We start from the raw sequence: 11,741 nt of genomic DNA, 5'->3' as shown, positions 1-11,741 counted from the left end.
GAGCAATTATATCAAATGTAGGGGTGTTCAAATCATCTTGCTGCCTGAGCGGATCGTTTGTTGGGACCTTGGACTCTACACCTCGCGGTACCCGCTTCGCGGGTCCCGCATCGCCTGTATTGCCCCTCGCCATCTGGAAGCAGTTGTGGGCGTGTGCAAGGACTGCAGGGCTGCGAGCAACGGGACCGGGACTCTGTTTCCCAGGAGTCCCGGTAAACCCGCGCCCGATCCACCTGGGCTGCTCTCCCTGACCGCCCCGCCCTCCTCTCCCACAAGGACCAGCCCTATATAAACAAGCTGCACTTACCGCTGCGTGGTAGCGCGCGGGAGCGCCCGGGGCTAAGCCCGGGCAAAGGGCGGGCCCTCTGTGGCCCTCAGAGGCCCGAAGAGACTGGACTGGGCATAGCCCCCTGGCCGTCAGCCATTCCCGTGTTATTGCAAAAGAGACCACATTGCTTCATTATTTATAGCGGGTAGTTCTTGTTAAATGTCATTCTCACCGTTAAGTTCAGACCCAGCCATGCAAGATAAGCAAGGGGGTTTGCTAAACAGAACTTTGGACAATTATTTTACAAAGTCTGCTGCTGACATCCCTAAGGAAACTACTTTAGCAGAGCGACGAGCTGAACGCCGCCATTCTGTAGAAAGTATGAAGAACAGGCCAGTGATTTTATCACCTTTACCTGTTACTTCTATTGATGAGGGCAGTCAGAATGGCAATGATAGTGTACCTCTGCTGGAAAGCCAGCCACTAGCACTGAAAGATACCCCGCTCACACCAAATACTTGCCCCAAACCGATTACGAATGGCCCTCCCTCTATTAATCATACTAGTACTCCTAGCATAACAAAGCCATCGACTGCCTCTGCTCCTATGCTAGGTAAAACAACACGACATAGGGTTAAAAAAATAACGCCTACGCCTAGAATATATGGTCCACCCCCGAATAAAAAACGGCGGAAAAGGGGGGAATTACAACAAATAAAGTTGAGCCATTCTGATTTTGGAAAAAAGGCAAAGATTTCCGTTGAAAGTGCTAAGGCCCCAATAGCCACAACAGAGGGAATTATTACTACACCTCCACCCTCACCTAACATTCTTATAGATAAGGAGGTTAGCCTAGATACCAGCGTGGCTGACAATGTGCCCCAAGCAGTACAGGGCCTCGTTACATTGCATAGCATATAGAGCTTAATTAGAAGCTACTCTGTAGCAATTTTAGAGAGACTGAACAAAGTGGAAGACAGACAAGGGAAAATCGAGCGGGAATTGGGAAGTAAGGGAGCTGCCATTAAGTCAGTTGCAAGTAATGTTACACAAAACACTACATTGCCAACCCAACCTATTACAACTGCCCCAATTTCTGCTCCAAACATGAACCCAACCACTTCGAAGCATCCTGAAAACAAGATTACTAAACAACACAATCCACCTTCCAATTTGCCACAAGACAAACCCGATCAGATCCCGGCTATTCCAGCCAGTAAACCATCTAAGGGCATGGCGAACACATTATCGGGGAGACCAACAAGGGAGGCGGAAGGTACTAGGCATATCTGGGGGAGACCTAAACGGGCTCCACTCCCAGAACTCCCGCCGGAGGCAGTACCTTTTGTTGTAGTCCTTACAGGGGTGCCTGTGTTGGAACCGAATAAGCGGGAGGGTTTTGCACAACTGAAGAACAAGATTATGCATTGGCTGAGTTTATTCAGGCCAATTGCAAACAACATCAGTGGCGAAATCGTTCACGTTCGCCGTCTCCAGTGGTTGGGGGGTAGACCCAAGGACATCGAGGGTGATGTGGTGGTAGTGAACTTTAGGGACCCAAATGCTGTCCAATTTATATTAAATTGGCCACCAGGTAGTACCAATAACTGCATAATTCCCAGACCACTGACGTACTTTTACCCAAGATCAGTGGTGTTTCCAACTCAGCACCAACCACCTCAGCATATGACAACACAAACTCATCACAAACTCATCACAAACTCATCCGAACACCTATCCTCCGACCACACAGAGTGTTAGGAACCCCCAATACGTGCCCTATCCTATGTTGATCCCAGATCCCTATGGGTGGAATTATGTACCAGCTAGACCCAACAACGCCAACAACAGGAGAATGGATCATTTAAAACCATTCACACCTCTGGAGACCACAAATAGATTTGACATATTTAGTGGCCTAGATTATTGTGATTGATGTTTTTTGAGACCGGGGGGTGAGGAAAGTGGAATACACACCCCCAGTGTAGAGGATGTTGACAATGGAGTTGAAGTGATGGGGAATTCCGGGTTTCCACTTTTGCTCAATTTGGTAGCAAGGGATGGAATTATTCAGGGGGAGGGCCGTAAATGCCCAAATGTATTAGGAGCTGCTCAAAACACCCCGTTAAGAATGTTAACAACTGAGGAAGCACCTTTGGTGACTCAACCTGAGACCCCAGCTAGAATAAGGGAGCCACTAAAATTAGTCCCCGAGATCCTAGCTAGAACAAGGGAGCCAGTAAAATTAGTCTCCTGGAACATAGCCGGAGTCTCAAAAAATTTAAGGGACCCAGAATGGGCAAGTTTCATTGATGTTTTTGACTTTTGTTTGTTACAGGAAACTTGGGCAGTAGTTACACCACACAGATTAGGGTATAAGTCTTTTGGAATAGGTGCTATCCCATCTAGAAGTGGAAGGCCCTCGGGTGGATTATTAATCTGGGTGAAAGTAAATCTAAGGGTACAAATTGAGGTGGTGGATACAAATTCTCTTGACATATTAGCGTTAAAAATTACTACAAGCGAAGGGAAAAATGTTCTACTAATAAATGTCTATAATAGACCAACACCCTCATCAAGAGATTCACTAACATTATCCAAACTAGACTGTTTTTTAAGTAGACTAGACGGTAGGGAGGATCATGTCATTTTGGCTGGTGATTTAAACTGTAATTACGAACCTATCTTGGGCCTTAGCGATATTTTTGAAGAGGAAGACCAAGCCAACAAAATCCCCGTCCTGGAGAATGCCAAACCAGTAAAATGTTCGGTTTTAGCACTCCAAATAACAAAATTATGTACGGAGTATTGCCTCAGGGCTTGCAATGGACGGTTTCTGTCTGACAGCTTGAAAAGACCAACCTTTAGTAGAAAAAATTGCAGAAGTAACTTAGATTTTGTGATTGCTTCTATATCCATCTGGCCGAATATTCTAGACTTTGAGGTAAAGGACAGGATAGAAAGTGACCACTTCCCTTTAAGTCTCTCGATGGAAGCCTCCTCGTTTGAGGGAGTAGTTTCCTCACCCCCAGCAGATGGAAGCAATGGTGACAATATTGAGATCCATATTAGTAACAACAGACGAGCACTCAAATGGCCATTTATACTGGACCATGGTGAGATCCTCGCAGAAATATACACTCTCTTCGCAGGGACCTTTGGTCCATATATAGGTCTTACGGCGGACGAGGAAAATTCAATCCATTTCATGTCACTACACAAAAAATAATTTAACGAATTAACAATGTTAGTTACCAAAATGCCCAAGAAGAACCAACAAAAGATACAGAACCTGTCCCATAGTAAACCTTGGTATGACAGAACCTGTAGAGAATCTAAAAGGGCTCTTTTATCCACAATCAAATCTAAGTCTCCATCTGACATACAAATAGCAAGGAATAACTATAAGTTAGTACAAAAGGCTTCTAAAATAGCCTGGGAGGAAGAAAAATGGGCTGATATGCTGCTGGCTGCCAAAACACGTGACAACGCATGTTTCTGGAGGCTAGTAGCCAATGGAAACCATGCAGGGAGAGTGGCTAAGGACGTCTATCTGGACGAGCTAACATGGACTAACCACTTTACTAGTCTTTATAAAAAGTATTATGATGCTCAACTGGATTTGGATGTCCCATGCTATGAACATCCCACAGATTGTCTGGACTTTACACTAGGCGAAACCGAGTTGGCATTTAGCCAAATAAAGACTGGCAAAGCCCCAGGCCTAGATAAGATCCCAGGGGATTTATATAAGCACGCTTTAAAAGTATGGGCACCATACATAAACTATTTGTGCAACAAGTTATCCCTTACCTTAGATTTCCCCGAAAGCTGGAGGGGAGCTGAAATTGTTTTAATTTTCAAAAAAGGGGATAGGATGGATCCCTCTAATTACCGGCCAATCAGACTGATGGATATCCTCCAGAAAATCTATTCACGACACATCTTAACTCGTGTCAGTGATTGGATGGAGGAAAATGCAATTTTAACCAAATTCCAAGCTGGTTTCCGATGTAAAGTAAGCACAATAGACCAGATATTTAGACTTTGTTGCCTTTATTGGAAATATGTACTAATTAAAAAGGGACATTTATATGTTGCTTTCGTTGATTTGAGGGCAGCATTTGATTTAGTGTCACGCAATCTTTTATGGAAAACGTTGAGTGTAGTAGGGTTGCCAATCAGTTTATTAGTTCAGATAAAAGAGCTACACGAAGGGAATTTTGCGAAAATCCGATGGGGCCCAAGTGGGGAACTAACCCAAAAAATTCCTATCGAGCGTGGCGTCCGCCAAGGCTGTGTACTGGCCCCCACGCTCTTTTCCCTTTTCGTGAACGACATCCCGTCACACTTAGAGGGATGTAAAAACGATTCACCAAAATTGAACGGAGAACGGGTAACATCCTTATTATTTGCTGATGACACTATTCTGATATCCCAAACTAAGAAAGGTCTCCAGGCACTACTGAACTCTTTTAGCGAATACTGTAGCAAGAAAGGACTGGAGATAAATGGGAAAAAGACCAAATGTATAGCCCTAAATCCAACAAAAACCGATAAAGGCTGTCTACTATTGAAAGGAGTAAAACTAGAATCGGTCCCCCAATTCTCATACTTAGGGGTTACATTAGATTCCAAATTTTCCTGGAGAGCACAAATGGAAAAGAGCAAGTTGGCATTCACCCAGAATGCAAAGCCAATCCTTAGGGAGCAAAGTCTGAGTACCAGCAAAGCTGTGTCTCCGGCGATTGAACTCTTCAAATTCAAGGTACAACCAGCAGTGCTATATGGTGCAGAAATCTGGGGACCAGGGTCTAAGGATACTTTTAGTGTCCTGGACAATAATTTTATGAGAAGCCTGGTAAGGTTCCCAAGAGGCACTCCTTTAGTGCCCCTTGAATTAGATTTAAACATCAAAAGAACTGATCACTACACTATAATTCGCCCACTGATGTTATGGGTTAGATTATGGCGGGTGCCTGAATTACACGATTACAGGGACGGGCTAAAAGAAATCATGGAGTTAGATAATTCAAAAACTATCCCATGGCTAAAGCACGTTAAAAATTGGTTCAGTAAAATAGGCTTAAAACATTTTTGGGAGAACCCAGAGCAACTACCGTCCAACCCGAAACTAATTCTAAAAAGGGCCTTTTGGTGCTTTATTGTTAATATGGCAACAAGTGCTTCAACTGCTGGGACCTTAGTAACAAATTTCCTTAGCTTCAAGGATGAGCCATTATTCGAGACCTTTATGGATGAGATTGAGCCCCCTCTTGCCAAAACCCTATTCTTAAAATTAAGGTATGGGAATCTCTTAATAAAAACAACTTTGGCACTTTCGGACTCCTGCTTTCCAGCTGTAGCCATAACCCCCTTCCACGCCACATTAGAAGGATGCAACTGGCCACGTGTCCGGCCGCGAGACCGGGCGCGGGCAGCATCTTCCGAAACCGCAGCTAGGTTACACCATCCGTCTGCTAAGCGCACCATACACTAGGCCGACAACCAGTGAGGCCCTACTGCACACTAAAGCTGTCCTACATCAGGTCTAAGGCAAACTGTGCACACACACCACTAGCCCCCTACTCCACTGACACGCCCTCAGTGATCACTGCTCCGTTCAGTGGGTTTTGGTGCCATGCACGCCGGAAGGGCACGAGGCAGCGCAGCTACAAAAAAAATGGGACACACCGAAACGAACTGTTCTGTTTTGTTTGCAGAGTTAACGGTTTACTTATAGGAAAAATGAAAAATAAGACGTCACTTACAGAAATAATTGTGTGCTGAACAAGTGTGATAAGACCAAAGTACCTTAAGACTAGTTCGCTGAAGACAAGTGAGGTGCAATGGAGCACCTTCCCCTGTAAACCCTTACCCTCAAGATCCATCGCCTTGTTGCAGCCGGCCCACAGGGTTGTAGGCTTTGCTATATGTACTGCACCTTTGAACAATAATAAACGTCTTAAAAAAATAAATAAATAAATAAATAAATAAAAACAACTTTGGCACGTTGGGCAAGGAGGCCTAATGCCCCATCCCTAGTGATAGATGAAATTTGTTCCATGTGTGAATGCCACCAGATCGAAAATGAGTCTCACGTTTTCTTTTTCTGTCCCGCTTATGTATTGGCCAGGATAAGATGGATAAAACCACTATGCCTATTGTTGGGCGTGAGAACATGTACACAGGCTTTGAGAATTCTTACAACTAACACAAACCAATCAATAATATTTAGTGTTAGTAGATTCTTACATTCAATCTTTTTCCTAAGGAAAAAAAAGGGTCAACAGTTGTAAATGAAGATTATCCTTAAAAACAGAATTAGTCTACCTTCTTGTAATTAGTGGGTTTTTTTTTCTAGTATCTCATTGATGCTTGTGCTTCGATTTATTCTTATTATGAAATGTATTTTAGCTGATGGTTTTTTAAAAAGTTCAATGTTAAAATGTCTTTTTAATGTAATGAATGTGTTGTGACTCTTTTATGGCAACTAAGCCGAAATAAAGAAATTTGACTTTGACTTTGACTTTGAATTACATCAAGATTAGAAAGCTGTCTACTGTAGTTGATAAGTTATCTACTAACACTGCTGGAGCTTTGTTAATTATCAGTACTTAGATGTTTGTTATTAAAGCTCTGGCTATGCGAAATCGGCTTGCGTTGGACATTTTGCTTGCTGACTTTGGAGATGGGGAACCAGGTTCGAGCATCGACATCAGATCAACATCCTGTGATTCTGGGCAACTCACTTAATCTCCACGGGCCTATCACAAATGAATGTGTCCTTGTGTAACATAACTGGCGCTCATGTAAAGCGCTCCAATACCTTCGGGTCAAGTTTGCGCTATATACAACCGCAAACAAAAAAAAGGATTTGCAGAAGTACATAAAGAATATTTCTGGTCTGCATGATGAATTAGGAGGATTGACAACAGAAGGTGTGTGGGATTCAGTTGGACATGAACTGACTGCTGTTTGTAGGTGGTTTGCAAATTTGGGATGTGGCATAGTCGTTCTGTTTTGAGACCATTGCTGAATATCTCCCTTTCTTTGATCATATTGGCTGTCGAGTAAAGGTGTACAGGAGGTCGAAAGCTGGGAAAATGTTTGCAAGAGGGATGATGTTCAATTAGAAAAGAGACAGAATGAAAAATATTGTGAAATGGAGAATTTCAAAAGAAAAGCAATTGCCACCACAAGGGTTTAACTTTATTTATTTGATAAGATCAAAGTTAAAATGTGAAAGCTTGTTATGCCATCAGAGGGGGGAATTGGAGAAGCGACATTTTGATCTCCATGTCTGAAAAGTAGTAGTTCACCATATTTACCTATAGTTCTCACTCACATATTATGTGTGGTTAATATTACCAAGGAAGAGGTTGACATTCACTTTAGAACATCCCATGAAGAGAGAGCATGATTATCTATCTGCATAAAATATGACAAATGGGAAATATTGTATGGGACGTGTTAGCATTCATGAGAAAATAAAGGGGTAACATTTGATATTGTGATTCTAGTAATTAACATATGTGGGTAGGTTGGAGTTTAATCATTTGAATGAGGTTAGAATTTATTATTAATGGCTTAGTGAAAATGATATAAAGATGAATTAGGTACATTTATTAACTACAAATAAATTGTGCATGTTTGTGTCACGCAGTGCATCTGTTAGGTTGGCTATCATTTAGGCCTACCTGGGATTCCTTTAATTGCATGTGTGATTTATTCTAGCCTGACATCGTATTTCAGTACAAACGTATGATGCAGTTAACAATTGATTTGCATTTAACCTTCAGTGTCGAATTTTTTGCTCTATTTTGTTCCCATTGTAGGTGTGGATAAAGCTTTTTCAGTTATCGTAGAAAAGCTATTGTTTTGTTTGATAGTGAGGTGTGAAAGTACAAAGTAGCACAAGAGGAATGTGGTAACGAGCACTGGATGAATTCTGATGGAGGAGGAGAAGGATGGCCAAGATACTCCGTGGAGTGGCCGTGCGCTATAGAAGTATATTAATAACATAACATAACATAACATAACATGGCCAAAGACGAGGAGGGTCGCTTATCTTTGTGGGAAGTGAGTTGGGAGAATCATATCTGGTCGATGGAAAAGTACTCGAAGGAAGGTCACTATGAACAGGCTTTATAGGATGCAGTTGGTATTACTTGTTGATACTTAGCAGAGACAGACACCTTTGAGACTTCGTAGGGTGTAGACCTAGGCTTAAGGGGCTTCATGCTACTTGACCCATTCGTGAAGTACTTCTGCTGGAGACTTCACTGCTGACATCTTTCTTTCCTTTTTCCTGACATTGGTCCACCGTCAGAATAGGGATTCCTTGATAGGATAGTTTAGAGAAGGGTTGGATTAATGCTGCTCGTTGAGACTCAGCTAATGTAATCTGATTTAACTTTCTTTTTCCTGATTGTCTATTTCGTACTAATTGAACTAAGCATCCTTTCTCATCTGTATCGAGCTCATCTCTTCAGGAGATTTGGTCAAGTTTTTAATTTTGTGTTTTTATATGCTCATGCTAAGAGTGTTTTATGTGAGATTATTTTTGAAGTTGTAATAAATCCTACTAACCCTTTTTCCAGTTGTGGACTTGATAATGAGTAGGTAATTATAAAGCGCGGGCTGTCACTCCGGAAGGAGCATCCTGGCGCTGCTGGGTTGCTGGACTTAGTTATTGAGCAGCCTAATGAGTTCCATATCGAAACCTGGGGGCATATTACCAAGGGTGGCGATATTGAATTATCTGCGCTTTAGCAGCCGTTTTCGGCCGCTAAGCGACGATAATTCCATCGCCCTATTACCAAGCTGTCGCTAACACCAGTTAGCGACAGCTTGTAGGCGATAGCGAGCGGTGTGGGGCCCGCTTTGCATGTCAGCGATATTTATCGCTAATGACATGCAAAGTGGGCAGTCGCTAACATCGCTATCGCCTATTACCAAGAAAGGTGAAGCGATGGAAATATTTGCGCTAAGCGCGAATATCGCCAAACGCTAACGCCTGCAAATACCAGTTCTTAGCCATGTTATCCAATGGGAGGTGGATTACAATGCTAACAGCATTTGCACGCTAATGCGTGAACACCGTGGGTTTTCCAGCGATATTCACGCTAACGCCTGCAATATTATCGCTTTGAGATAAACGTTGGTAATAGGACGTTATCTCAGCGATAATATTGGGCGGAATGCAGAGTTAAAAAAACTAACGCTAAGCTCAGTTAGCGATAAATATCGCTAACTGTTGGTAATATGCCCCCTAAAGACTTAAATTAATTTTCCCTTTTGCCTCTGATTAAGTCACAGATCGATGAGTAACAGAAAGGAAATGGGCTCAGATTTTCTCAGGGAAATAAGCAGGAGCTACATCGGCTCAATATCCCGTCCAACTGTGCCTTAAAAAGAAAACAAAATAAACGTGACCTTGTGTAATGTAACTGGTACTCATGTAAGGCGCTCCAACACCTTTGGGTCTTGCCCCCACTGTACAACACTGCAAAAACAAAAAGAATGAGAGGATGTAGCCTGAGGGCTGGAGGGTCGACCTTGAAGCTGGGGAACTGGGTTCGAGTCTCGGCAACTACGCTCAATATCCTGTGATTCTGGGCAAATCACTTAATCTCCCCGTGTCTAACAAAAATGAGTGCGTCCTTGTTTAAAGAGAAGTGGGCCATATTATCAAGGTGAAGTATCGCTGCTTTTTCGGCGAATTGTGCAGAGAAAGCGGCGATACTTCTAGCGCCCTATCAACAAGGGCATGCTAACGCCTGCCTCAGCCTCATACCGCCCCACTTTGCATGTCAGCGAGAAACATCGCTAATGACATGCAAAGTGGGCGTTCCAACGTCCAACCACATGTGAAATGTGGTTGGAGGTTGTAACACCCTATTATCAAGGCAGGCGTTGGGAGAAGGAGACCTGCGATAAACTCGTTTATCGCAGGTCTCCCAACGCCTGCTTTGATCCGGTGTTAGGCATTGATAACATGGGGGTGTGGGTCATAAAGCTGAATCCACCCCCCCCCCCATATTATCAAGGCACACATTAGCGCGTGACAACAACGCTTGTTTTCACGCGCTAATGTTCACTATTGCCGACTATCGCCGGATTTAATATCGCCTACGTGTTGCGCGTTGATAATTACGCGCTATCACGGCAATAAAATCCGGCGATAGCCGGCGATAGGGAAATGTGTGATGTGCGTTTTTTAAAGAACATCTTGATAATATGCCCCCTGGTGCTCATGTAAAGCGCTGTGATACCCACTATCTTTGGGTCTAGTTCGCTCAATATAAAACTCTGCTAGCAGCAAGGCTGTTTGTGTTTGTTGCAATCTGGCGCCCTCTCGTGGCTTATTCTCTGATGTCGACGACTTTGTTCAGAACTTGGAAGACAAAACAAATCACGCTGATTACAATCTTCAATTTTTATTGCACATTACTGACTAGAACGCCAGCCTTCATTCTGTTAGACACTGTATAAGAATAATTCAAATTGTACAAAAATATATTGCTAGGTTAATTAGTGGATTTGAGATTGGAAACGTGATACCATTTTAAATAACTCTTTCAGACAGGATCGGAGCAGAAGCAAAGGTTCTCAGATGTACAAAAAACACCCACAAAATCGGATTACGACTGAAACTGCATTTTTAACAACTTAATTTAAAATAAATTTAGTGAACAAACAAACACATTCTGTTGACTTTAAAAAACAGATACTGTAGTAAAACACTGTTTAACCTGTTTTGCCTGGCAGCTCAGGTCATAAATAGATATTTCTAAATTTTCACTGGCAAAACGTCAGTTTTTTCAACACTGTAAAAGCGTTTCTTCTGGAGTGTAGAGATGATTTCATGAAAAAAGTTCTTGTCCATGAATTTACGAGTCTATATAAAAGTGTAGCTTTTGACATAAACCTCTTATGGAATCGTTGATTGCGTACGGAAGGATGCTCTTCCAGTTTTTCCAGTTGCACAAACACACACTCATGCACCGTTGTCGGCTTTAATGAAGATCTTGGAGTGTGTCACTTGCTCTACATTTCTTAGGCACTTCCAGATCATTTATTTTCACAGATTTCTCGACAGTCAAATCCCTATAACAGGTGCTGATATGAGAAGCAGATTCAAGGATGCAACGGTGCCTCTGTTGAGAAATTTCAAAGCGCAATGTCCTGCAGAGGTGTACCCTCCCCGCCTCCACTGTGGACAGAGCAGCAACGCAGGATGGAGCTGTGGTTTCAAACTGCCAGTCTGATTTTCACTGCAGGTGGACAGGCCTGAGTTTAGTGAAACGGGCTGCCTCCTCCCCAGCCCACACAAGCAAGTGCACACTGTGACTGCTGTTTTGAGAGGCGTGGTGCTTAGCAAACCTAGTGCTTCTTTCCAAAAGGCCCTGCCCCTATACCCACAGGCGATACAGGCTCGGGGTAAAGGTGTTCTCTCATTTGCCTTGTG

This window comes from Lissotriton vulgaris, chromosome 2_1, assembly GCF_964263255.1.
Source record: "Lissotriton vulgaris chromosome 2_1, aLisVul1.2, whole genome shotgun sequence".
NCBI lineage: Eukaryota > Metazoa > Chordata > Amphibia > Caudata > Salamandridae > Lissotriton > Lissotriton vulgaris.
The sequence above is the reverse complement of the archived record's forward strand: the minus strand, read 5'-3'. Positions refer to the sequence as shown.